Source organism: Mizuhopecten yessoensis, unplaced genomic scaffold, assembly GCF_002113885.1.
Source record: "Mizuhopecten yessoensis strain PY_sf001 unplaced genomic scaffold, ASM211388v2 scaffold201, whole genome shotgun sequence".
NCBI lineage: Eukaryota > Metazoa > Mollusca > Bivalvia > Pectinida > Pectinidae > Mizuhopecten > Mizuhopecten yessoensis.
In genome coordinates, this window is record NW_018403428.1 from 96337 (window position 1) to 123574 (window position 27238).

The 27238-nt window shown below is 38.1% G+C and overlaps 1 protein-coding gene across 5 annotated transcripts in view; it reads right to left on the reverse strand.

Annotated features, from left to right (window-relative positions):
• LOC110459909 (neuroglian-like) overlaps positions 1 to 27238 on the reverse strand; it is a 156424-nt gene that overhangs the window by 93015 nt on the left and 36171 nt on the right. Inside the window, exon 1 of one of the 5 annotated variants that reach the window (XM_021512796.1) lies at positions 23313 to 23526. The exons of the other annotated variants lie outside the window; for them this stretch is intronic. The gene's annotated coding sequence lies outside the window, so the exon portion shown is untranslated. Of the gene's footprint in view, positions 1 to 23312; positions 23527 to 27238 lie in introns of those variants that run through there. 5 annotated transcript variants of the gene reach the window in all.

Below are 27238 nucleotides of genomic sequence, written 5' to 3' on the forward strand. Positions count from 1 at the left end.
GTGGGGATGTTGTGTTCACTTTACAATTGGTTAGGAGATGCTAATGTTTTATCAAAATGGTTAATACACACATTTTATTTTACAAAACTTTCTCATGATCTAGACTTATATTTTTGCAAACAATTCTTCAACCAATTAAAATATATCAAACATCAAAAAAATAATGAGAACATTTATGGTATAAGAAATTACACATGGCCGCAAATGTCTGTTGCTAGAATCCAATTCTATATCAAATGTTGCCGTTTCTAAAGTCTCCACCAAAGCCTTGTTGCTGAAATCTGAGTCAAAATCTATGGATTTGTCTGTAGCACACGTTGGTGCCCTACTCCGATCCCTACATTCTTGTACGGCTTGTTTCCTGTTCCAATCTAGCCTCGTTTCATAGCTACAGCACATCACCTCCAGGAAAAAGGTTTGTTTAATTCTGTCCTTTCCTTATTGTATAACGACTTAAACTTGTTTGTCTTTGTGCCATTAATCAAATGTGCATCAATGTACGTCACACTGAAATGATGTCAGTATTATTTCTCGAATTAACTCATTCACCCCTGAAGAGGCATTTGAACACCTCCAATTCAAATGTTGGAATAGTTCATTTCCAAATTTCAGGGGTGAATGAGTTAAGTGAATCTTATATTTGTAATAGGAAGAGAGTAGCGAGCTTCTATCAGGAATCGAACCAGTGACCCCTGCTTCCTCGTCCACCGCTCTTACCCATTGAGCTTAAAGGAAATTCCGTCTACGTGAATCTAGAAGGCCGCAGTGATCACGTGTACAATTAAAACCTGCCACATATGTATGGCCTTACTCATCAACAGCTGTACTTTATCTATGTAATTATCCTAATTACTACCATTTTTTCTATATATATAACCCTTCATTCATTTACTGCTGAATCAGAAATATTGAAAAAAACAAAACTGTCAAAGGAACCCAAATATATATTTGTGAGATAACAAAAGAAAAGAAAGAAATCAAGCAAAGAGTTTGAGTTCAACTACAGATCCAATTATACAAGTCCTTGTTGAATAATGACAAAAGCTAACCACTTACAAAGAACTGTAGTACTGACATATAACAATGGTGCCTCGCTATTGACTAAACTCCTAGAAACCAAATTGGTTAAATTATAGAGTGTCATCACCAGCACAGAATCCATCTATTGTAAGGGTGCTCAAGGGTCCACACAGTGGCCTGTCATCAGAAGAGTCAGTTCTTTCAATTAATAACATGTGGACACATTCTGTTGGTGAAAGTTTGATTACCGCAAAACTAACCCCGTTATATAGATCATGGTCAAACAGAAGCTTGTGTCATTAACGTTACATCAAACGGAGGCTTGAGTCCTTAACGTTACATCAAACAGAGGCTTGAGTTGGTAATACTACAATATCGGCTTCCTTTGTCGTTTCTATCTACTGTAATGTACTGGATATATGGGACAAATCAAAAGAAATCTTAATAACACGCACCTACACTTAAACTGCTAAATTTGTTACAGTATCAAGTCTAGATTTAGGGGTTCCTGGGTAACAGCATCAGTCTAGATTTAGAGGTTTCTAGGTTACAGTATCAGTCTAGATTTAGGGGTTCTTGGGTAACAGCATCAGTCTAGATTTAGGGGTTCCTGGGTAACAGCATCAGTCTAGATTAAGGAGTTCCTAGCTAGGTTACAGTATCAGTCTAGATTTAGGGGTTCTTGGGTAACAGCATCAGTCTAGATTTAGGGGTTCCTGGGTAACAGCATCAGTCTAGATTAAGGGGTTCCTGGGTAACAGCATCAGTCTAGATTTAGAGGTTCCTAGGTTACAGTATCAGTCTAGATTTAGGGGTTCCTAGGTCACAGCATCAGTCTAGATTTAGGGGTTCCTGTGTAACAGCATCAGTCTAGATTTAGAGGTTCCTAGGTTACAGTATCAGTCTAGATTTATGGGTTCCTAGCTAGGTTACAGTATCAGTCTAGATTTATGGGTTCCTGGGTAACAGCATCAGTCTAGATTTAGGGGTTCCAGGGTAACAGCATCAGTCTAGATTAAGGGGTTCCTGGGTAACAGCATCAGTCTAGATTTAGGGGTTCTTGGGTAACAGCATCAGTCTAGATTTAGGGGTTCCAGGGAAACAGCATCAGTCTAGATTTAGGGGTTCCTGGGTAACAGCATCAGTCTAGATTTAGGGGTTCCTAGATCACAACATCAGTCTAGATTTAGGGGCTCCTGGGTAACAGCATCAGTCTAGATTTAGGGGCTCCTGGATAACAGCACCAGTCTAGATTTAGGGGCTCCTAGGTAACAGCATCAGTCTAGATTTAGGGGTTCCTGGGTCACAGGATCAGTCTAGATTTAGGGGTTCCGGGGTAACAGCATCAGTCTAGATTAAGGGTTTCCTGGGTAACAGCATCAGTCTAGATTTAGGGGTTCCTGGGTAACAGCATCAGTCTAGATTTAGGGGTTTCTGGGTTACAGGATCAGTCTAGATTAAGATTTGAACATGGAACCTCTCAAACTCGTAGACAGAACCTGTACCTGGTTGTCTGAACAGTTGTTATGATTTTTATCAAATTATTTTAGAAAAGGAATTGATTAGATTTTAAATAATTAAACCCAATTAAGAAATTAATCAAAAAGAGAAAATGGACAAAGTTAACAACTTTCAAACTACAACACATCAAACCTGTTAAAATCTGCCACAGAATCTCGTCTCCAGGTTTTAACCAAATTAACATTTTGAACACATCACCCTACTTTACATTACATCAGCAGATCTTGATTTTCACAAGTGCTGATTTGGAAATTTTCAAAATGCCTTATCAGAATTCTATAAATCAGGTAGAAGTATGTGGCCAGTGGTGTGTAAATATAATCAGTATTATATATAATTAGGGTGTTTCTTACACACTTGTAAAGCCCCAGGCAGAGTTAACAACTGTGTCTGCTTCTGTCGCAATTAACACCACATCTTGGTTTACAGTCCAGACCGTGCAGGAAAAATCCAATAATTTCACTGGTACCGGATGAGTTTTTGCTCGATGTATGTTCCCATACATTAATAATGATCCATCGTAAAAATGACTCACCTATAACGGTATCGACATACCTAGCTGTTTGACGTCTCCCGTTTGTGATGACTCGATCAGCACTAGAGAGGGAATCGATGTCCTACAACTCCTGTACGCCTTTAACACTGAGGGCCTTCTCCGACAGAAAATACAACCTCGAGTCAATCTAACAGTTGTGTTTACAAAGTGTTCAATAATGCATGGTGTTGATCTTTATCTTTTGTGCGGTCAAATTATTCATTGTAAAGTTTAGTTGGACCCAAATTATAATTTTACGTTATTCATGGAATTTCAGAAGGGCTTTTAGAAAAATTGCAAATTCATACCAGCTATACTGTGACAGTGTATTCCTGGTAGAGATGTATAGAGTACAATATAATACTATTGATCTAACTAAATTCTTCACACATCTATCAACAGAGGCAGTCTTCGGGATACTCCAAGCTCATTCACTATACTTATTTACATAATGAAATAATCTATTTTGGCCATTTAAAAGACCACAATGGAATAAATTATGTCTGTAAATTCAACAATAATATTGAAAATGCATTCTTTCAGTTTGTTAAAATTCAATCATATTGGCATTGAATTCGGAATTGAGAATTTTATATATGGTTTTCAGTAGAACTAGTATGTGTATCACAGGTAAAAATCGCTATCCTCAAAAGTATATACCTGTAGGCGCAAGCTTACTCAACCTATACAAATATAGCCTACGTCCAGGTGGCAGGGTACTATAGAAATGACAAGCCAACAGTCTTTGTAAGGAGAGGTACAAAATACTTTAAATACTAGTAAATAGATTTTTTTGAATGCCTACTATTGTATCCCTCTCCGTTAATCCTATTCACAGAGATAATTTAAACATGATAATAGTTTTGAAAACTGTTGGATTTTCACCTCTTGGGTAAACACCAGTAAAGAAATCGTACAAACACTTGTGATCTTTAGACGGGTTGACTTAGCATACAGATTCAAAGATAGCCACTCCCCACACATTAAAGTCAACAGTCAAAGACTTTCCTTGACTTCTCAAAAAGGCTTTAACTTACAAGTCAAATGTACAATTATAAATCAAATCTTTCAATTGACCAGACAAGGCACCTGGGTTTGGTGTTTTGAGGCGACATGCGCCACACAAACAAAACGACATACAAGTGAAGGTTAAGTCTATAGTTCATTGTTAACTGGCAGTGACTGGATAGGAACTGGCACCTGGTAAATACAGGCCTTCAATTATGGAATAGTCAAGTTCCATTTCTGGTAAAGTGTTTCTTCCCTTCAAGTGTAGTCAAGTCACCTTTCAGGTAAAGTGTTTCTACCTTTCAGATGTAGTCCAGTTACCTTCCAGGTAAAGTGTTTCTGTCTTTCAGGTGTAGTCAAGTCACCTTGCAGGTCAAGTGTTTCTACCTTTCAGGTGTAGTCCAGTTACCTTTCAGGTAAAGTGTTTCTACCTTTCAGGTAAAGTGTTTCTACCTTTCAGGTGTAGTCCAGTTACCTTCCAGGTAAAGTGTTTCTGTCTTTCAGGTTAAGTGTTTCTACCTTTCAGGTAAAGTGTTTCTACCTTTCAGGTAAAGTGTTTCTGCCTTTCAGGTAAAGTGTTTCTACCTTTCAGGGGTAGTCCAGTTACCTTCCAGGTAAAGTGTTTCTGTCTTTCAGGTGTAGTCAAGTCACCTTGCAGGTAAAGTGTTTCTGTCTTTCAGGTTAAGTGTTTCTGTCTTTCAGGTTAAGTGTTTCTGTCTTTCAGGTAAAGTGTTTCTACCTTTCAGGTAAAGTGTTTCTACCTTTCAGGTGTAGTCTAGTTACCTTTTGGGTAAAGTGTTTCTGTCTTTCAGGTTTAGACCAGTCACCTTTCAGGTAAAGTGTTTCTACCTTTCAGGTAAAGTGTTTCTACCTTTCAGGTAAAACTGTTTCTATGTTTCAGTTGTAGTGTAACTACGTTTCTTGTCGATTTAGGATTCGTTTCCGTAAATTTTTCCTGCACTTTTACATGGAATGAAATACATTGGTAAGATATTATTTTTGAAATGATATACAGATAAGATATAAATAAGTAGTTTTACATATGGTCACTTGTTCATTAAATGTAGATGACAGTTATGTGCACGATTAAATAAAGTCGAACACATCTATACATAAAACAATATTAATGTAGTGTTAATAGATGTGCATTAATTTTTGGGAAAGTTTATTATGCATGAATGCATTGTAATCTACAGGAACTTTTTACCCTGTATCAGCCGTCAAGATCACTGTGGTCGGAGTCAGAATCTTTGTTGTGTGTCCCAAAATCTCGTACTGTGACATACGGAAAGAGATGCTTTGGGAGGGTTTCGGCTACGTTGTGGAATAGATTGCCATCTGCTATTAGGAAGTCAAATACCCTGGCCAAGTTCAAGAGGCACATAAAAACTCACCTCTTCACGTCTGCATTTTAGAATCTTTGCAAAGACGTCATGTAAATACCACCCTTTTATTTGTTCAATTATGTGCACATTGCTTGTTAAATGTATGAACGTGATTGCAAGCCTTTGTTGTTTGTTTTCACAATTATAACCATTACTATTATCCATATGTTGTAAAGCGCCTTTCAGTAATTTTACAAATTATATGGGGGGGCTATATAAATGCTGTATATTATTATTATTAGACACGCACGACTGTGCAGGTAGACAAAAGTCAACCAAGCATGAAAATGTATAGGGCAAATGGAAAAAAAGAACAACTGGTTTAATGATCTTTTCCTCATTGGTATATTTTTTCAAATACATCATAATTATATGAAATGCAAAGAATACCTAAGGGTGAAAACAGACTTACAAGCTAAGGATCAATACAGACCTGAAGTCAAGGTTGAACACAGACCAATTCAAGGGTGAACACAGGGCAAGTCAAGGGTGAACATGGACCAATTCAAGGGTGAACACAGGGCAAGTCAAGGGTGATACATACCAATTCAAGGGTGATACAGACCAAATCAAGAGTGAACACAGAGCATGTCAAGGGTGATACATACCAAGTCAAGGGTGAACACAGAGCATGTCAAGGGTGAACACAGACCAAGTCAAGGGTGAACACAGGGCAAGTCAAGGGTGATACATACCAATTCAAGGGTGATACAGACCAAGTCAAGGGTGAACACAGAGCATGTCAAGGGTGATACATACCAAGTCAAGGGTGAACACAGAGCATGTCAAGGGTGAACACAGACCAAGTCAAGGGTAAACACAGAGCATGTCAAGGGTGAACACAGACCAAGTCAAGGGTAAACACAGAGCATGTCATAGACATATGTAGATCTACACAGTATCACACCTTTACATTGTGTTACGTAACGTATGCTATAGATGTATGTAGATCTACACAGTATCACACCTTTATTATTGTGTTACGTAACGTATGCTATAGATGTATGTAGATCTACACAGTATCACACCTTTACATTGTGTTACGTAACGTATGCTATAGATGTATGTAGATCTACACAGTATCACACCTTTATTATTGTGTTACGTAACGTATGCTATAGATGTATGTAGATCTACACAGTATCACACCTTTATTATTGTGTTACGTAACGTATGCTATAGATGTATGTAGATCTACACAGTATCACACCTTTATTATTGTGTTACGTAACGTATGCTATAGATGTATGTAGATCTACACAGTATCACACCTTTATTATTGTGTTACGTAACGTATGCTATAGATGTATGTAGATCTACACAGTATCACACCTTTATTATTGTGTTACGTAACGTATGCTATAGATGTATGTAGATCTACACAGTATCACACCTTTATTATTGTGTTACGTAACGTATGCTATAGATGTATGTAGATCTACACAGTATCACACCTTTATTATTGTGTTACGTAACGTATGCTATAGATGTATGTAGATCTACACAGTATCACACCTTTATTATTGTGTTACGTAACGTATGCTATAGATGTATGTAGATCTACACAGTATCACACCTTTATTATTGTGTTACGTAACGTATGCTATAGATGTATGTAGATCTACACAGTATCACACCTTTATTATTGTGTTACGTAACGTATGCTATAGATGTATGTAGATCTACACAGTATCACACCTTTATTATTGTGTTACGTAACGTATGCTATAGATGTATGTAGATCTACACAGTATCACACCTTTATTATTGTGTTACGTAACGTATGCTATAGATGTATGTAGATCTACACAGTATCACACCTTTATTATTGTGTTACGTAACGTATGCTATAGATGTATGTAGATCTACACAGTATCACACCTTTATTATTGTGTTACGTAACGTATGCTATAGATGTATGTAGATCTACACAGTATCACACCTTTATTATTGTGTTACGTAACGTATGCTATAGATGTATGTAGATCTACACAGTATCACACCTTTATTATTGTGTTACGTAACGTATGCTATAGATGTATGTAGATCTACACAGTATCACACCTTTATTATTGTGTTACGTAACGTATGCTATAGATGTATGTAGATCTACACAGTATCACACCTTTATTATTGTGTTACGTAACGTATGCTATAGACGTATGTAGATCTACACAGTATCACACCTTTATTATTGTGTTACGTAACGTATGCTATAGATGTATGTAGATCTACACAGTATCACACCTTTATTATTGTGTTACGTAACGTATGCTATAGACGTATGTAGATCTACACAGTATCACACCTTCATTATTGTGTTACGTAACGTATGCTATAGACGTATTTAGATCTGCATAGTATCACACCTTTACATTGGAATGGCTATTGAAATATTTAAGACAGACAACTGAATCAACCAGGAGAGTGCTAAAGATAAATAACCTTACAAAACACAGCCAGGAAGCTTCAGTTATTACCTAACTCAAACAAATCGTCTCCGCAGGACACACAGACAGACATTACATGTATCCTGTTCCAACAAATCATCTCTGTAGGACACACAGACGAGACACCAAGGGAAGCCATTACTCCATCACTGACAACAGTCTGCTTATATACTTTTCATCCAGAAATAAAATATCTCAAACAATTTCCGATTAACATGATTTATATGAAACAAGATTCAGAAAGCCTCATAAAAGGCAGGCAGAAATTAGGAAGGCGCTAATGATTCTTTTTATCATGAAGGAGTTTGATATTCTACTTATCCAAGATTTTAAGATTCTATTTATCATAAAGAGTTAGAGATTCTATTTATCATAAAAGAGTTTGAGATTCTTTTTTCCAAAACATTTTGTAAGAAGAAGAATCTTGTGACCATATTTGCCCCCCTGACATGACTTTGAGACAGCTTTGCAGTGTGACAGATAATGTGTAAATGGGTGTCATTCAACCGTTGATCTATCATGGTGTTATGACACTGAAAATTAGCGACAGTCCATAACTTTAAGTGATTTTAAATTTAGGTATGTTGCAAAATTTCATGAAAGTACTGTACCTCGGGAAAGGTTTTCGCTGCAGTTTCTTTTTCACCTTTTTTGCCCTCCCCAACAAGGGCAGATTTATCATGACGGCGAATGTTAGTACACAACATACAATATAAAGTATTAACCTTAGACTGGGGGAAAGTTTCCCAGTATACAGTATCATGTTTTAACCTTAGACTGGACGAATGTTTCCCAGTATACAGTATCATGTTTTAACCTTAGACTGGGGGAAAGTTTCCCAGTATACAGTATCATGTTTTAACCTTAGACTGGGGGAAAGTTTCCCAGTATACAGTATCATGTTTTAACCTTAGACTGGGGGAAAGTTTCCCAGTATACAGTATCATGTTTTAACCTTAGACTGGGGGAAAGTTTCCCAGTATACAGTATCATGTTTTAACCTTAGACTGGGGGAAAGTTTCCCAGTATACAGTATCATGTTTTAACCTTAGACTGGGGGAAAGTTTCCCAGTATACAGTATCATGTTTTAACCTTAGACTGGGGGAAAGTTTCCCAGTATACAGTATCATGTTTTAACCTTAGACTGGGGGAAAGTTTCCCAGTATACAGTATCATGTTTTAACCTTAGACTGGGGGAAAGTTTCCCAGTATACAGTATCATGTTTTAACCTTAGACTGGGGGAAAGTTTCCCAGTATACAGTATCATGTTTTAACCTTAGACTGGGGGAAAGTTTCCCAGTATACAGTATCATGTTTTAACCTTAGACTGGGGGAAAGTTTCCCAGTATACAGTATCATGTTTTAACCTTAGACTGGGGGAAAGTTTCCCAGTATACAGTATCATGTTTTAACCTTAGACTGGGGGAAAGTTTCCCAGTATACAGTATCATGTTTTAACCTTAGACTGGGGGAAAGTTTCCCAGTAAACAGTATCATGTTTTAACCTTAGACTGGGCGAAAGTTTCCCAGTAAACAGTATCATGTTTTAACCTTAGACTGGGGGAAAGTTTCCCAGTATACAGTATCATGTTTTAACCTTAGACTGGGCGAAAGGTTCCAAGTATACAGTATCATGTTCTAACCTTAGACTGGGACTTCTTCTGGATGAATTTCCTTATTTCTTTTAATCAAAGCTTGGAAATGAAGAAAATCTGACAGACAACAGACACTGAACCACATGCAATCAAACCAGCACAGAGAAACTTAACAGCTGTTAAGAGACTACCTCTGTTCAGAGACCACCTCTATTAAGAGACCACCTCTGTTAAGTGACCACTTTAGTTATTAAGATACCTAAACTATTAAAATACCTATATTAATAGACCACCTGTTTAAATAGACCACCTGTGTTAAGAGACCACCTGTGTTAAGGGACCACATATGTTAAGGGACCATTTGTGTTAAGGGACCATCTGTTTTAAGGGACCTCTATTAAGAGACCACCTGTATTAGGGGACCACCTGTGTTAAGGGACCACCTGTGCTAAGGGGTCACCTGTGTTAAGGGACCACCTTTGTTAAGAGACCTCTTAGAGTGTGGCCTCTTACAGGTTTGAATTTATATAGCAATTAAGCTCAAAACAAATGATATTTTTTGATATTTTAAAAGAACAATGTCCTGATCAGGTTTTCAGTTATAATGTAACGCTTAAAGCTACTACTTGTAGTACAAGTTCTACACTTGTCGACACACTGATTACACAACAAATGTCAATTACCACCCAACCACCAGTTATTTCTAAGCTTCAATCAATATTTTGTTAATTTCCTTTTCCATGAAGAAATATCACATCCCAATCTACAGGATTATTTTGAGATTGCCAGTGAAACATGTAATTATCGCCAAGATTTCAGACACTCACCGAATTATTAGGGATGAGGTTCTGACATCATGGTGTGTACCACTAATAACGTTTTTTGTGGGTTTTATTTTACATTGCTATGGTAACATCAGATTTCTAAATCCCTAAATACTTTGCATTCCACATAATTAAAGAAAATCATAAAACGATTTTCAACTTTGTCCATAATTTAATATTGCACACTGCACTAACATGAAAAGAAATAGAAATGAAAAAAAAATCACAAAACTAATTAACACGCAACGAAAAGTCAGTGTACAAAGGCAACAACAAGAACTGAAGAAACAACAAAATAAAAGGGAAGACATCATGCCAGTGCCCATATAATAACATGAATATAAACTTTATTTATTTTACAATAAGTATAAAACTAGTTATATTATATATATAAATCACTCTTGTTGGCCCGGATGTTAGCGTGTGGGGGGGCTTATTGTGGGAGGAAACCGGAGTACCCGGAGAAAACCCCCGTGTTTGGGAAAGTGACCCCATACTTAGTAGTTCTTAGCATTTACAATGACAGCTTTAGCTAGTGGTTCTTAATAGCACATGTCAGCTATAGCTTGTGTTTCTTAATAACACATGTAAGCTATAACTTGTGTTTCTTAACTACCACAATGTCAGTTTTAGCTTGTGGTTCTTAACTATCACAATGTCAGTTTTAGCTTGTGGTTCTTAACTATCACAATGTCAGTTTTAGCTTGTGGTTCTTAACTACCACAATGTCTGTTTTAGCTAATGATTCTTAGCATCCACAATGTTAGCTATAGCTCATGATTCTTAGCATCCACAATGTCAGCTATATCTAATGATTCTTAGCATCCACAATGTCGGCTATAGCTAATGATTCTTAGCATCCACAATGTCAGTTTTAGCTAATGATTCTTAGCATCCACAATGTGGGCTTAAGCTAATGATTCTTAGCATCCACAATGTTAGCTATAGCTAATGATTCTTAGCATCCACAATGTCAGCTATAGCTAATGATTCTTAGCATCCACAATGTCAGTTTTAGCTAATAGTTCTTAGCATCCACAATGTCAGCTATAGCTAATGATTCTTAGCATCCACAATGTAGGCTTTAGCTAATGATTCTTAGCATCCACAATGTCAGCTTTAGCTAATGATTCTTAGCATCCACAATGTCGGCTTTAGCTAACGATTCTTAGCATCCACAATGTCGGCTATAGCTAATGATTCTTAGGATCCACAATGTCAGTTTTAGCTAATAGTTCTTAGCATCCACAATGTCAGCTATAGCTAATGATTCTTAGCATCCACAATGTCAGTTTTAGCTAATGATTCTTAGCATCCACAATGTCGGCTTAAGCTAATGATTCTTAGCATCCACAATGTTAGCAATAGCTAATGATTCTTAGCATCCACAATGTCAGCTATAGCTAATGATTCTTAGCATCCACAATGTCGGCTTTAGCTAATGATTCTTAGCATCCACAATGTGGGCTTAAGCTAATGATTCTTAGCATCCACAATGTCAGTTTTAGCTAATAGTTCTTAGCATCCACAATGTCAGCTATAGCTAATGATTCTTAGCATCCACAATGTCAGCTTTAGCCATAACATCTGTAATGATAATGTCAGGAAAACACTAAGTCCTGACAGTTGTCACCGAGGCAGCTGATATCCATGGCCAGTTGGTTATAATATATAACACCCCTTATTTTACTATCAAATAAAAATTCTGATTACATCAAGAACACCCTGTTAAAGAAAATAAAAAGACTGATTTGACAAAAGATTTATCTGTATCATACATCATTGTACAACCTAATAACTGCCACAGAAGTCATTCTCCGTTATATTGAGTCATTTCAAATAATATCCAGACTGTGTCAGCTCCACAAAATGGAGATAATACCTCTAAAAATTACACCGACCACAGCTGTGACACACAGTGCCAATGTGCTTTTTATTCTTACTTGATGACAGCTTGCCTGCCGTGAAAATCTTACGATATCTACCATTACGCGGGCGGCTTGTTCACGACACATGGTACAGTAACTATATAGTGGGGGGGCCAGTATCGATGCAAGGCCATCTTCTCACACGATTACACCCAGACATTGAGGAACAGATGAACCGACTACACTATTTGTATATGATTAAACATTGCATACCATTGACAGTCAGAAATAAATGCTAGCGAAAAGAAAAAAACAATTTAAGAAATGCTGCTGGATGTTTAATTTAAATCTGTAAACCAGTAAGGCATAAAGATATGTTGAACACATAACTACCCCTATTGAACGTGCTTACTTAAACACCACTAAGTGTCAACCACTTGTAATGAACACCAGACAAACTGGCAAATTAAACATGTCAAGGGATATCCAATGCAAACATTTTGATCAGTCAAGCATAGGAGTTTTTTAAATGGGTCAGAAAAGTCAAACTCAACAAAACTGTGGAGGTATTTCTGTCCCATTAACATGATTTATATCAACTTAGACAGAATTTGCAGATAGGTTAGTCTATAGTACTCAACTCTTATAAAACGGAAATATTATAATAGCAAAATCCCGGAAAATATGAAACAATATACTTAACAAAGAAAGTCCTACTATTTTTTGGTATGAAATGTCTTTTCTACACTTTTTTTGTCTGTAAAATCATTTGTTTTTAAATGTTAAGACACTGTGATGTCACCAATTCAAATATACATCTAAGACAAAGGCCTTGTAAGCTCCACTAGGGAATACTGTACAGTGGTTTATTTTTGCGGGACTAATATTTCCCAGATTTCAAAATCAGAACTAATTCACGGGAATTTCGTGAAACATGGCCATGAGGTAATATCTCGCTCACGAGTGGACTTTTGTATTTGCATGGGTGATGGGATTTATTTTACAAGAATTTTGTGAAAATAGGATACGATATTGCTCTGTTGTTTTAACTTCATTATTAATAGTGAATAGTTAACACATTCACCCCTGAAATTTCGTAATGAACTATTCCTACCTTTGAATTGGAAAAGCTCAAATGTGTCTTCAGGGAGGAATGAGTTAAACAGACTTTTTCTAATGTTTCTGAATAAAGATATGTATTCACCAAGATAATAATTCACAGTATTGATATTTGCTCGGTATGTAATTTTGCGCAATCTTTGGTGACCATGAATATAGCGAAATCAAATCCCCCATGAATATTACCAATTTAAATTATACAGTATAAGACAGATTTTAAGTCATCCTGTGGTACTGTGTATTTTGTACAAACTTACAGACTTTTCACAAAAAACATAAATGGAAAAATTTGATATAATTGATAGGAAGGAAAAGGAAACTGATAAGTCTATAAAAAAAATTCCGACAAATATCTCAAAAAGGGTAGGAAGCAGATTTTACGGGAAAACCACTTTGGGTGGACACCTTGTTATCGACCCCTCCACCTCCTAGGCTTGTAAAGTCTAGGTGGGAGACACAATGTTAGACAAGTCATCTAAACGATATGTAAAAATGATATGTAGAAAGACTGTTTTGATATGTAAGACCTGACTAGGCAGCAATGATATACATATACTGTAAAAGTCTTATCAGGTCATGTATTAAATCAGCCAGGCAGAGAAGTTATCCATGACAGGCATGCATTTCTGTTAAACTCATCTATGGATTGGAATTGTAAGTATTACAGGCAGCGTGTATAGCTACTCTGATGGAACGACCCTAGGAGCAAGTGAGACGCAAAAACATGCTACATGTAGATGTGGTAAATTGAGCATGAAGGCTCACAATAAGGTCACGATATTTAGTATCCTACACCCACTTAGACACGAGATAAATAGAATCTATCACTCTCGTGTGATGCAAAGAGAAATTTTTTGAAATTTCAATTTAAGGGTTTTATTTTTGAGGTTCAGCATGAGGCTTTTTATTTTTTCTGTCAAACTTTCTTAGCGTAAAAAAAATGCGTCCCAGTTGTAATGGTGAACCTGATGCTCTGTGCTGTCATTGATGTGTGCCAAAATTAACAATGCGATGTTATAATTGTGATGTGGTTGTGCATCATAAATTAATGACAGTTGACAACGTAATCATACTTTGTGGTGACATTTTCCAAATAAAGTCACATGTGATCCGACTTTATCTATAGGTAGAGCAGGACAGATTTTTTTTCTCCCTCGCAAATATGGGAAGGTATCTGTGGAGAGTGGGACGAAACTAGGTCTATCACAGAGCAAATTTAACAACTGACATTTTATTCAACCTCAAAAAAATGTCTTTATGCGATTATTTTAGGGGACACATATTTTAGCATATTATCGATGTTAAACAGATAATCGCATTGATGAATTTTGGTGCTCTAAATGCAATACGGTATATATTCATCAATCAAGTCTGCATAACAATGACTTGAATTACTAAATTTGTCAGTACACTGTATCACTGAAAAAAGACAGCAATAGTACCTGTGATCTCGATTAGACATCAGGAATGCTGGACAATATGGAGAAGGCAATGTTTTATACAAAATATTCTGTATATAGTGTCTGTGGATAGGAAACTGGAGAAAGAGTCATGCGACCATCATGTCAGTCAATGTCCACTAATAATCCAGTCCTCGTCACATTTCCTACAGTAAAATGGAGAAAGAGTCAGGTGACTATAAAGTCAAGTCAATAGCCACTAATAATCCAGTCCTCGTCACATTTCCTACAGTAAACTGGAGAAAGAGTCATGTGACTATAAAGTTAAGTCAATAGCCACTAATAATCCAGTGATCATCAGATCACGTTTCCTACACTAACAACTTTTAGGTTGGTTTTCAAAACCTTCACAAATAAGAAACTTAACTTCCTCCTCTTTAGAAGTGTAACAAGAAAGAGAATAGTGTGCTTCCACCGGGATCGAACCCTCAATCTCAAGGTTCCTAGTCAGACGCTTTACCACTGAGCTAAAGGGAAATTCCCTCTAGCTCAAAGCTAGAAGGCGACCGTAATCCTATGTACAATTAAAATCTGCCACACTACTCCCCCCCCCCACTTTAAATGTGTTGGCCCTGGAACACCACAACCCAGGTTCTAACCCCCTGTCACCACAGGGAGGGCCGCAGCAGGGACACTATTTGTAACAGGAAAGAGAATAGTGTGCTTCCACCGGGTGTCAAACCCTAGATCTCCAGGTTCCTGGTAGGACGCTCTACCACTGAGGATCTCCAGGTTCCTGGTAGAACGCTCTACCACTGAGCTACAAGAAAATTCCCTCTAGCTTGAAGCTAGAAGGCGATCGTAATCCTATGTACAATTAAAATCTGCCACAGAAGCAATGACACATTAGCTCCAGTCAGAAGGCAAATATTCCAACCAAGCAATGCATACGAGATAATCCCTCAACAGGAGCAATGACATCAGAAACATTGTCAATTCACAGCAGTATAAAAGCAAGTACTCCTACCAATCATACATATAGAGACGTCCAGCAGTGATGATGATGATATGTTTCTGTGTGATAAACGCCTTGTATGTATCCTCTTCCCGTGATATCTTGGTTATAGGTAATGTGTGGTTAGCCAAAACCTCTTACCACATACTCTTAAATCAATTTTCATGGGTTTATGATAAATCCAAAAATTCATTTTTTCCATAATTATATCAGCAGGAACAAACCACCAGAAATATTTTAGGATTATATTTCACCCTCTTAAGATATCTCCGAGAAAAGAACCGTATGATTTATAATGAGGTTATGTGCCAGATAGATCCATAGCTTTAGAATCACTTATATCTGTAATAACATGCAGATATATTTTTATTTTATTTATTTTTTAATGATCTGTTGAAGAAACATATTTCTGAAAACAGTTTTTGATTTGATAACATATTTCACATGTTAACATATTTTTTGCAGAAATTTCAGAATTCCAATCTACACGAAAATCAGCCTATGAAATGATATATCATAAAACAGCTGTAACACTTTTCTCCATCCCCAATCCACAGAGTATTTTATCAAACACATTTTAAATGGTAAAAGATATTGTCTTTTAACAAATATACTTGCTGAAATTTAATTTCTCACAAAGAAGCAAGGATAATCTTGGAAGGAGGCATATATGGGACCCTTAATTTGGACCCTTGGACCCTTAAAACTGAAGCTAGCACCTCCTTATTTCCATTTCCTTTTTTACATATACATGTAATGATCCCTCTAATTTTTCATATTGACTAAAACTTGCTGAAATGGCCCATTGCTGTCAGCTTACAGGATTTCCCCAAGAAATAGTATTTCCTGATACAAACGAGTGATTAACAAAGTTAATGTCCAAATGGAAGGCAAGTTCATGCAAAACTGAAAATAAACACCCAAAATGGAAAGATACATGAAATCTGAGTCCATATAGCTAGTTAAACGTAGCCCTGTGATGTGCTATCTCCTTTCTGGAGTAACAATGATATAAAAGGCCCGTAAAACGTTTAACTGCCTTATATATGATGCACACTGCAGTATGCAGAGATCTGGGCACCATCAGTATTGTCGGTTGTAATGTGTAGACTCGCCTGGGCTGGTGTTTCCGATCCGGTATCCATGGAGTAGGAAACGGGATCAATACTAATGGTAGACCTGGTGAAATTTACGAGTAACATCTAGCCCCGTTATCAAATCTCTACATAATGATCATGATTAAATCTCTATTTGGGACTAGCAAACTACAAAACACCATTCTACCAAAGTAGAGTAACATCTAGCCCCGGTATCAAATCTCTACATAATGATCATGATTATATCTCTACTTTGGACTAGCAAACTACAAAACACCATTCTACCAAAGTAGAGTAACATCTAGCCCTGTTATCAAATCTCTACATAATGATCATGATTATATCTCTGCTTTGGACTAGCAAACTACAAAACACCATTCTACCAAAGTAGAGTAACATCAAGCCCCGGTATCAAATCTCTACATAATGATCATGATTAAATCTCTATTTGGGACTAGCAAACTACAAAACACCATTCTACCAAAGTAGAGTAACATCTAGCCCCAGTATCAAATCTCTACATAATGATCATGATTGTATCTCTACTTTGGACTAGCATACTACAAAACACCATTCTACCAAAGTAGAGTAACATCAAGCCCTGGTATCAAATCTCTACATAATGATCATGATTAAATCTCTATTTGGGACTAGCAAACTACAAAACACCATTCTACCAAAGTCAATATACGAAAAGCAGGAAAGAAGATATAGAATACAATGTAATGTAATTCAGAAAAATCTATATTCCCTCCCACAGTAATGATTTCTCTTATTTATCAAACTGTATACTTATCCTAAACCATTTATAAAGTACATACAAGTCTTTCCAACAAACATGTATATAATGACCGCAGGGTTTTGAAGTCACAGTGACCTGATGTCTTGAACAAACTGTTCAATGATTGGTGCTTGAAGTCAAAACGAGATAATAATGATATACAGCATTACTCTAATCTTGACGGCTGATACAGGGTAACAAGTTCCTGTAGGTACTGAGGAGCTGATCATATTTTTTGTATGCCATATTCTGAAATCTTGAGATGTATTTCACCCTAAATGTAGTTTCTGGTTAAATTGTCGAGAAGGTACATGCTGAACAAACTGTTCAATGATTGTGATCCGACGTTTAAATATAGGTCACGGTGACCTACTTTTCTAGCTCCTGGTGAATTAGTGTAGGAGATATGCCCCAGACAAACTTTTGGGACAAATTGGAAGATTGAATATGGAAAGATGGAGTGAAATCTTGTACTAACTGTAAGCCAAATGAAAACATCCATACACATCAACCAGGCATTTACCCTCTCTATAGCTCAAACAAGAAGATATCTGGACAATGCTCAAAAACAAAAAGGGAAATAACTCTTGAAATAATCTTTGGATCAATATGCAATATATTATATAAAGCAGACTTTTGGTTGGGCTGTATGGGGAAGGTTGTGTAAAATATTGTATGTATTCATGAGCTTAACATTTATGTCTGTGTCTTAGTGCCCATACATATTTCACATCTCGGGAAGACTCAGTATGGACAAGGATACGAAGTGGACAGCACACTGATTATATATTGATTGCTTTTAATCCGAGTTGATACAGCTTTTTCGAATTAGATCAAAGGGCTAAAAATATGCATGTCCTCACGTACAGATGTCTGAGTAGAGCAGATAACGGATACAGTACTGACTTCCTATGGGATATTTCCAAGGCACATCTTAGCCAATGTCGATAAAAAAATTAAACCACATCAGCACAAGCAAGCTTGGAGACTTATGAGCAGCTCTGAGTATGAACATTATATATTCTGCTTTAGATCACTTTGAATCAAAACCTAAGTAAGTATGAGTGATTATTTTATTGATGGGTAATCTACATGCACAGGTAATTAAGTATAAGGGGGAGGGGAAGAAATAAATAACAATAGATACCTGTTGTAATCTTCCATATCTGAGACACTAAAAGAGGATTCCTTTAATCTGGAACAATCTCACTAATTCTCAATAAAAGACACCACAGGGCAGTCTCTACTTTTAATTCATTCACCCCTGAAGACACATTATGAAATTTCAGGGGTAAATGAGTTAAGTAACATGTTACAGATCTGGACAACCTGTAAACATTGTCTGTTATAGTCGTATACATGACGTAATAAAAGTTGATTATTGATATTGACTTTGGTGACCGTTACAGAATTAGTTATAATTTGTTAGCAATGCTAAGCATTCAGCTAAACTTGCCATTACAAAGACCAATGCTTCTTTTTTATCATCACCTTTTTACCAAAGTTGAATATTAAACACCTTTTGAACGACAACTTGTGATACCTCAATTTGTGTACACTTTCCTCCTTCTATTAAGAAAGAGCTCTTCTCAGGCTACGTTAGATGATGATAATATTGTAATTTGTAGGGGCATTCATAGATTTGACAGTTAATCATTAAGTTCAATTTGTTGCCATATCTCAAAAGAATAAAAACAGCAGCTCCAAAATCAATTTTTCCTTCACAATGAATCCTTGTTACCATGACGACCACAATACACTGGATGTTTTTACTATCCTGTTAAATTATGAATCTATCATAATAGTTTGTCACACAAGGACCCCATTACTCATCACCATAATTAATCTAACTGACAGTCCAGTCTCCACAAATCAGTTGTTCATTAACAGATTGACTTTGATGTAGGTAGGTTTACCATTAGTGTCCCCCTCATCCTAATTCCCCTACAGACAGTCACAGTGATTTTTGTACACATCATAACGTCAGTATGATAAAATCTACTGTCTTATCTTGATGATTATCTTGTTTATGTTAATTAAGCTGATTCATCAACCCTGCTAATGTCATTAACATTGGGGATAGATGTTAGACCACTGTCAGCACACTTGCTGTCGCTAACCTCAGATAGCAGTCCAACTACTAGTATATATACCCAAACACACTTGCACAAGTATGACCTATTTATCGCATTCCCTAATTAATTGCTTAATGTTTTTGTTATTTTACTCGATGGAATATTACAATATTGCAAACTAACAGTGCTGGAGCTTTGTTCAAGGTCTTGAAAACACTTTATTTACACAACATCAAGCTAATCATACTTAGCTGTATATGCTAACAGCATTCTACATTTATTTACACACATGCAGCCAAGCTAACCAAACCTGGCTATAAGTGTAAAAGTCTTGTTAACATAATTCTATCTTTGTTTACACTCCATCAAGCTAACCATACCTGGCTGTACATGTAAAGTCAGGTTAACATCATTCTACCATTATTAACACACAGTCAAACTAACCATGGCTAGCTGTAGGTGTAAAGTATTGTTTACATGATTCTAACACTAACAAATAGTCAAGCTAACCAGACCTGACTTTATTTGTCAACACTCATTAACAACTATTTTGGTATTAGTTTTATTTCCAGCTCATTTCCAATAAAGTCTAATTACTCAGTGCTGCCATTTCTTGTTAGATGGGATGTTTCTTCTACCTGTTCATCAGTAGCCTGCCCCTTACCACAATGTCACTTAATCTATCACTGGATTATTGGACTTGATGCAGTTCACTTAACTTGAAAAGAGCTATAGATACTTTTAACCAGTCTGCTTGATATATTGACAGAGGTTCCACACATCTGACATACTGCTTGTTACCACTGCCTTGATTGATTAACTTATTCACCCCTTAAGTTTCATAATGAACTATTCCAACATTTGAATAGGAATGGTTCAAATGTGTCTTCAGGGGTGAATTAGTTAATAGAATCTTCAACTCCTGTGTGGTGAGATGGGGTACCCATCATCTAGGGAGGATTTTTAAGTTGCAAAATACAAGACACACCAAAAATCTTCCCATTGGAGTTGAGATCCCACCATCTCATCCGAAATGTGTGGATGATATTATGGGTACCTTATTGGCCCTGCCATATCTGTAATAGTGAAATTTCATCAAAGTATTGTGGAGGTGATTTCTACCTAGCATGGCTACCATTACTACTGATCCCCATCTTGATTTCTGATCATATATGTTAATGTTTAGACATGAGCAGGTAAGCAATACATCTAACTAATAATAACTCATGAACTTATACATTTTTAAAATATAGAAAGGAAATTTTGTATTTCTGTACATTTTTCTAGAATTATCTCCCTTGATGATAATTGCCTAAAAAAAAATTCTTCTTACCATTTCTTTAAGTAGTGATCTTGTGCAAATTATTCCTCAAAATATTTTTTTGATATTGGATTTGTCTTCATCAATTTTTATAGATCACCTCTAAAGTTTGGTACATGTAGGTCACTCACAGTAAAGTGTAGTTTGAGGTGAAACATTCTCCCAATATCTCCCCATTCCCATCGTACCCTACCTACAGCTCTGAAGTGTGTATGTTGAGTGCTGTAGAGTGAAGACTTAAGGTGTATCACTCTGCCAATATCTCCCAATCCCATCGTACCCTACCTACACCTCTGTAGTGTGTATGTTAGGATGCTGTAGAGTGGAGACTTACGGTGAAACACTCTGCCAATATCTCCTGTTTCAATCCTAATAGCTCACGATTTCCATTACACAACAAATCCATGACAACCGGATCTTTGACAGCCTCACTCTGGGGATCCAAACCAAACTGCCGAACTTTTCTGTTGATAATTTTATAACAATGATTCCATTAACCAGTCCTAACCCTACAGAACAATTCACCAGTTGTTACTTGAGTCAATCATCCCGGAAGTTCCAGATAGTTCACTTATCATAAAGCCCCTCAGTTGTATTCCTGTTTCTTAGTCTCTATAGCTACAGTGTTAGCGACACAAATTTAGGGCTATGAGATTGTATCAATCAGAAGGATTTGTATGTAATTCCACCACCTTAATACAACTTCTTGTTCAGGATTTGGTACATTTTTACAGTGAAGCTTTGTTAATCTGGACACCACTGATCAGACTGGCCACTAATCTGAACACCACTAATCAGACTGACCACTAATCTGGACACCACTAATCAGACTGACAACTAATCTGGACACCACTGATCATACTGACCTTTAATCTGGACACCACTGATCAGACTGGCCACTAATCTGGACACCACTAATCACACTGACCCCTAATCTGGACCCCACTAATCAGACTGACCACTAATCTGGCCACCACTAATCTGGACACCTCTAATCAGACTGACCACTAATCTGGCCACCACTAATCTGGACACCACTAATCACACTGACCCCTAATCTGGACCCCACTAATCAGACTGACCACTAATCTGGATACCACTGCTCAGACTGACCATTAATCTGGACACCACTGATCAGACTGACCCCTAATCTGGACACCACTGATCAGGCTGACCACTAATCTGGATACCACTAATCAGACTGACCACTAATCTGGATACCACTGATCAGACTGACCACTAATCTGGATACCACTGATTAGACTGACCACTAATCTGGACATGAACCACTGATCAGACTGATCACTTATCTGGACATGCACCACTGATCAGACTGATCACTTATCTGGACATGCACCACTGATCAGACTGACAACTAATCTGGACACCACTGATCATACTGACCACTAATCTGAACACCACTGATCATACTGACCACTAATCTGGACACCACCAATCAGACTGACCCCTAATCTGGACACCACTAATCAGAATGACCACTAATCTGGACATGCACCACTGATCAGACTGACAACTAATCTGGACACCACTGATCATACTGACCTTTAATCTGGACACCACTGATCAGACTGGCCACTAATCTGGACACCACTGATCATACTGACCTTTAATCTGGACACCACTGATCAGAATGACCACTAATCTGGACACCACTTATCAGACTGACCACTAATCTGGACATGCACCACTGATCAGACTGATCACTTATCTGGACATGCACCACTGATCAGACTGACCACTGATCTGGAGACCACTGATCAGACTGACCACTAATCTGGCCACCACTAATCTGGACACCACTAATCAGGCTGACCACTAATCTGGACACCACTGGTCAGACTGACCACTAATCTGGACACCACTAATCAGACTGACCACTACCCTACCTTTATTTTACAGCATGAATCTTAATTGTTTCCATCAACGTTTCACAAATAGTAAAATGCATAAAAGTAATACATATTTTCATATGTGTATTAATTAGAATCTTTCTGACTGATATTTTAATCATTGGCTTGAATTGTCATTACAATGTCATACCAATGTGCCCATATATTAAAAATACATTCTGTATCAAATACTATTTGTTTATGACACACAATTAAATCTAAATCTAAATCACCTTTGCGCTGCAGAACACAACACTGAGCAATAACAAATTGAACACATATACCTGGAATTCTAAATAAAAAATACTGTTTTCTTGTGGCACTTAAGCAGAGTTGCTTCTTGACCAAAGGAACAGTAACTGAATTCAAATTGTAATTCTACCAACCTGTTGAAATCCAGCATCAAATAATCCAACAGAAAATTCCGAGTATCAGTAAAATCTGGGTCACAATCACACACTCATTAATAGACCCACAGAAACATTAGGTCCATGTCCTCCCTCATTAAGAGCTTGATGAAAACAAGAAAGTCTCCATGAATGTCACCTAGTTCCCTGTATTCGTCCCATAATCCTCGTGACTGGCTACACTTTGTCTGCACACTCGTCAATAAACTTAATCATCACCAGGGCTCAAATAGCTGGTTCCTCTTACACAGATACTGTCACTCAACCCTACGGTAAGTTACAGCAAATTTATACACGGATATTGTGGAAGAGGCACTTATAAATCCAGTCAAATTTAAATTAAGTACAATTAAGCTACCTTATAATTTAAAATATGATTAATAATGACAGCATGAGAAATAAAAGTAGAAGAATGTCCTGATTTTATTTTCAATTAAAAATGTATTGTTGATGAATAGTAGTTGAATTGGTTACCATAGTAACTGTTCAATTCTGTGGTATCTTTCAAACAAATCAGAAGGTAACTATACAGTATCCTTTGAATTAAATCAGACAGTATCCCCTTACCTTGATATCAGTGAAGGAACATAACCTAATCAAAGCCTTTTCTATTTACCACACACTAATGTATTGACTATTACTGATAAAGTCAGATAACTGTTGAGTGGCTCCATGCAGTTCCTGTCATTTTACAGGTGATGTGCCACATTTACACCAAATTTAAGGAATGTTTATATGTTTATGGCACACTTGTGTTTCAGCTGTTATTGATACCCCGTTGATGATGTCAAAGTGACTCAAATCTTGTCAATATGCAAGTAACAAAACCAAACTCAAATTCCTGTCACAAGCTATTCTTCAGCTCATATAACAAATCAGGTTACAGTTCTTGTCACAAGCTATGCTACAGTTCCTGTGACGAGCTAGTCTCCAGTTCCAGTCACAAGCTATGCTACAGTTCCTGTGACGAGCTAGTCTCCAGTTCCAGTCACAAGATAGTCTCCATTTCCTGTCACAAGCCAGACTCCAGTTCCAGTCCCAAGATAGTCTGTAGTTCCAGTCAAAAGCTAGGCTACAATTCCTGTCACAAACCAGGCTCCAGTTCCATTCACAAACCAGCCTCCAGTTCCTGTCACAAGCTAGGATCTAGTTCCTGTCACCAGCCAGACTCCAGTTCCAGTCCCAAGATAGTCTGTAGTTTCAGTCACAAGCTGTGCTACAGTTCCTGTCACAAACCAGGCTACAGTTCCTGTCACAAACCAGGCTATATTTCCTGTCACAAGCCAAGCTACAGTTCCTGTAACAAGCCAGGCTACAGTTCCTGTCACAAGCAAGGCTACGGTTCCTGTCACAAACCAGGATCCATTTCCTGTTACAAACCAGGCTCCAGTTCTTGTCACAAGCCAGGCTCCAATTCCAGTCACAAGCCAAGCTCCAGTTCTTGTCACAAGCCAGGCTCCAATTCCTGTCACAAGTCAGGCTCCAATTCCAGTCACAAGCCAGGCTCCAGATCCTTTCAAAAGCAAGACTCCAGTTCTTGTCACAAACCAGGCTCCAGTTCCTGTCACAAACCAGGCTCCAACTCCAGTCACAAGCCAGGCTCCAGTTCCTTTCAGAAGCAAGACTCCAGTTCTTGTCACAAACAATGCTCCAGTTCCTGTCACAAGACAGTCTGTAGTTCCAGTCAAAATCTAGGCTACAGTTCCTGTCCCTAACCAGGCTCCAGTTCCTGTCACAAGCTGGGATCTCGTTTCTGTCACAAGATTGGATCTAGTTCCTGTCACAAACCAGGCTACAGTTCATGTCACAAGCTACACTCCAGTTCCAGTCACAAGTCAGGCTCCAGTCAGTTCCAGTCACAAGCCAGGCTTCAGTTCTTGTCACAAACCAGGCTCCAATTCCAGTCATAAGCAAGGCTCCAGTTCCTCTCACAAGCCAGGCTCCAGTTCCTGTTAAAAGCTTGACTCCAGTTCCTGTCACAAACAAGGATCCAGTTCCTGTCACAAGCAAGGATCCAATTCCCGTCACAAGCTAGGCTCTAGTTCCCGTCATAAACAAGACTCCAGTTCTTGTCACAAACCAGGCTCCAGTTCCTGTCACAAACCAGGCTCCAGTTCCTGTCACAAACCAGGCTCCAGTTCCAGTCACAAACCAGGCTACAGTTCCAGTCACAAGCTAGGATCTAGTTCCTGTCACAAACCAGGCTCCAGTTCCATTTACAAGCCAGGCTCCAGTTCCTATCACAAACTGGACTCCAGTTCCTGTCACAAACCAGGCTCCAGTTCCTGTCACAAGCCAGGCTCAAGTTCCTGTCACAAACCTGGCTCAAGTTCCTGTCACAAGCCAGGCTCCAATTCCTGTCACAAGCCAGGTTCAAGTTCCTGTCACAAACCAGGCTCTGGTTCCTGTCACAAGCCAGGCTCCTGTTCCTGTCACAAGCTAGGCTCCAGTTTTAGTCAATGTTCTGGTAACATTGTTACAGTTTCACTTAGCTTGAAAAATGTTAATTGCATTACATGGCTATAAGAGAAGCAAATGTAAGGAAACTTTTTTTTCAATATTTCTGTCTGTGTATGGGGGACATGCCACATTTCAGTGTACAGGGGGACATGCCACATTTCAGTGTACAGGGGGACATGCCACATTTCAATCAAACTTTTGGAATGTTTACCACACTTGTGTATTTGTTGTAAGTTATGGTCCACTGATAAAGTGAAAGTGGCTCCAGTTACTGTCAATGTACAGGTGACATGCTATTTTGACATGTTATACAGGATACCTATCCCCTTGTGTTAGAGATTGTCTTACAGGTTCCACACAGGAAGTGTCAGTCTACACTGACAGGCATCTACCTGCATTCCGCCTCTCAGGGTCCATCCCATACCTGCCTAAATCCATTCAAGTTTCAGGTACACCTTTGTGCATCATATCTCCCACCATACCTCCAATTCAACTCAAACATATATACATGTGTAGCGAAACTGGACTCCCCTCAATCACCGATGACCAGGTAGCTCAATTAGCTAGAGTGTCTGTCTAGAGTTCAGAGGGTCCCGGGTTCAAACCCCAGTCTGGCCGCTGCATTTCTCTTTCTCCTGTTACAAAATTGGCACCCAGTGAAATATATGCAAGGAAGGTGGTATAAGGTCTTATGTGTCTTCGTGGGTTGAAGACTTTGTTAAAGGAGGGAGGAATGTAGCGGAACTAGACTGGGTCGATCGTCAGCAACCAAATAGACTCACAAGACAGTCTGTAGTTCCTTTCAGAAGCAAGACTCCAGTTCTTGTCACAAACCAGGCTCCAGTTCCTGTCACAAGACAGTCTGAAGTTCCAGTCAAAAGCTAGGCTACAGTTCCTGTCACAAACCAGGCTACAGTTCCTGTCACAAACCAGGCTCCAATTCCTGTCACAAACCAGGCTCCAGTTCCTGTCACAAACCAGGCTCCAGTTCCTGTCACAAGCCAGGCTCCCGTTCTTATCACAAACCAGACTCCAGTTCTTGTCACAAGCTAGTCTCCATTTCCTGTCACAAGCCAGGGTACAGTTCCTGTCACAAGTCAGGCTCCAATTCAGTCNCCTAACCAGGCTCCAGTTCCTGTCACAAGCTGGGATCTCGTTTCTGTCACAAGATTGGATCTAGTTCCTGTCACAAACCAGGCTACAGTTCATGTCACAAGCTACACTCCAGTTCCAGTCACAAGTCAGGCTCCAGTCAGTTCCAGTCACAAGCCAGGCTTCAGTTCTTGTCACAAACCAGGCTCCAATTCCAGTCATAAGCAAGGCTCCAGTTCCTCTCACAAGCCAGGCTCCAGTTCCTGTTAAAAGCTTGACTCCAGTTCCTGTCACAAACAAGGATCCAGTTCCTGTCACAAGCAAGGATCCAATTCCCGTCACAAGCTAGGCTC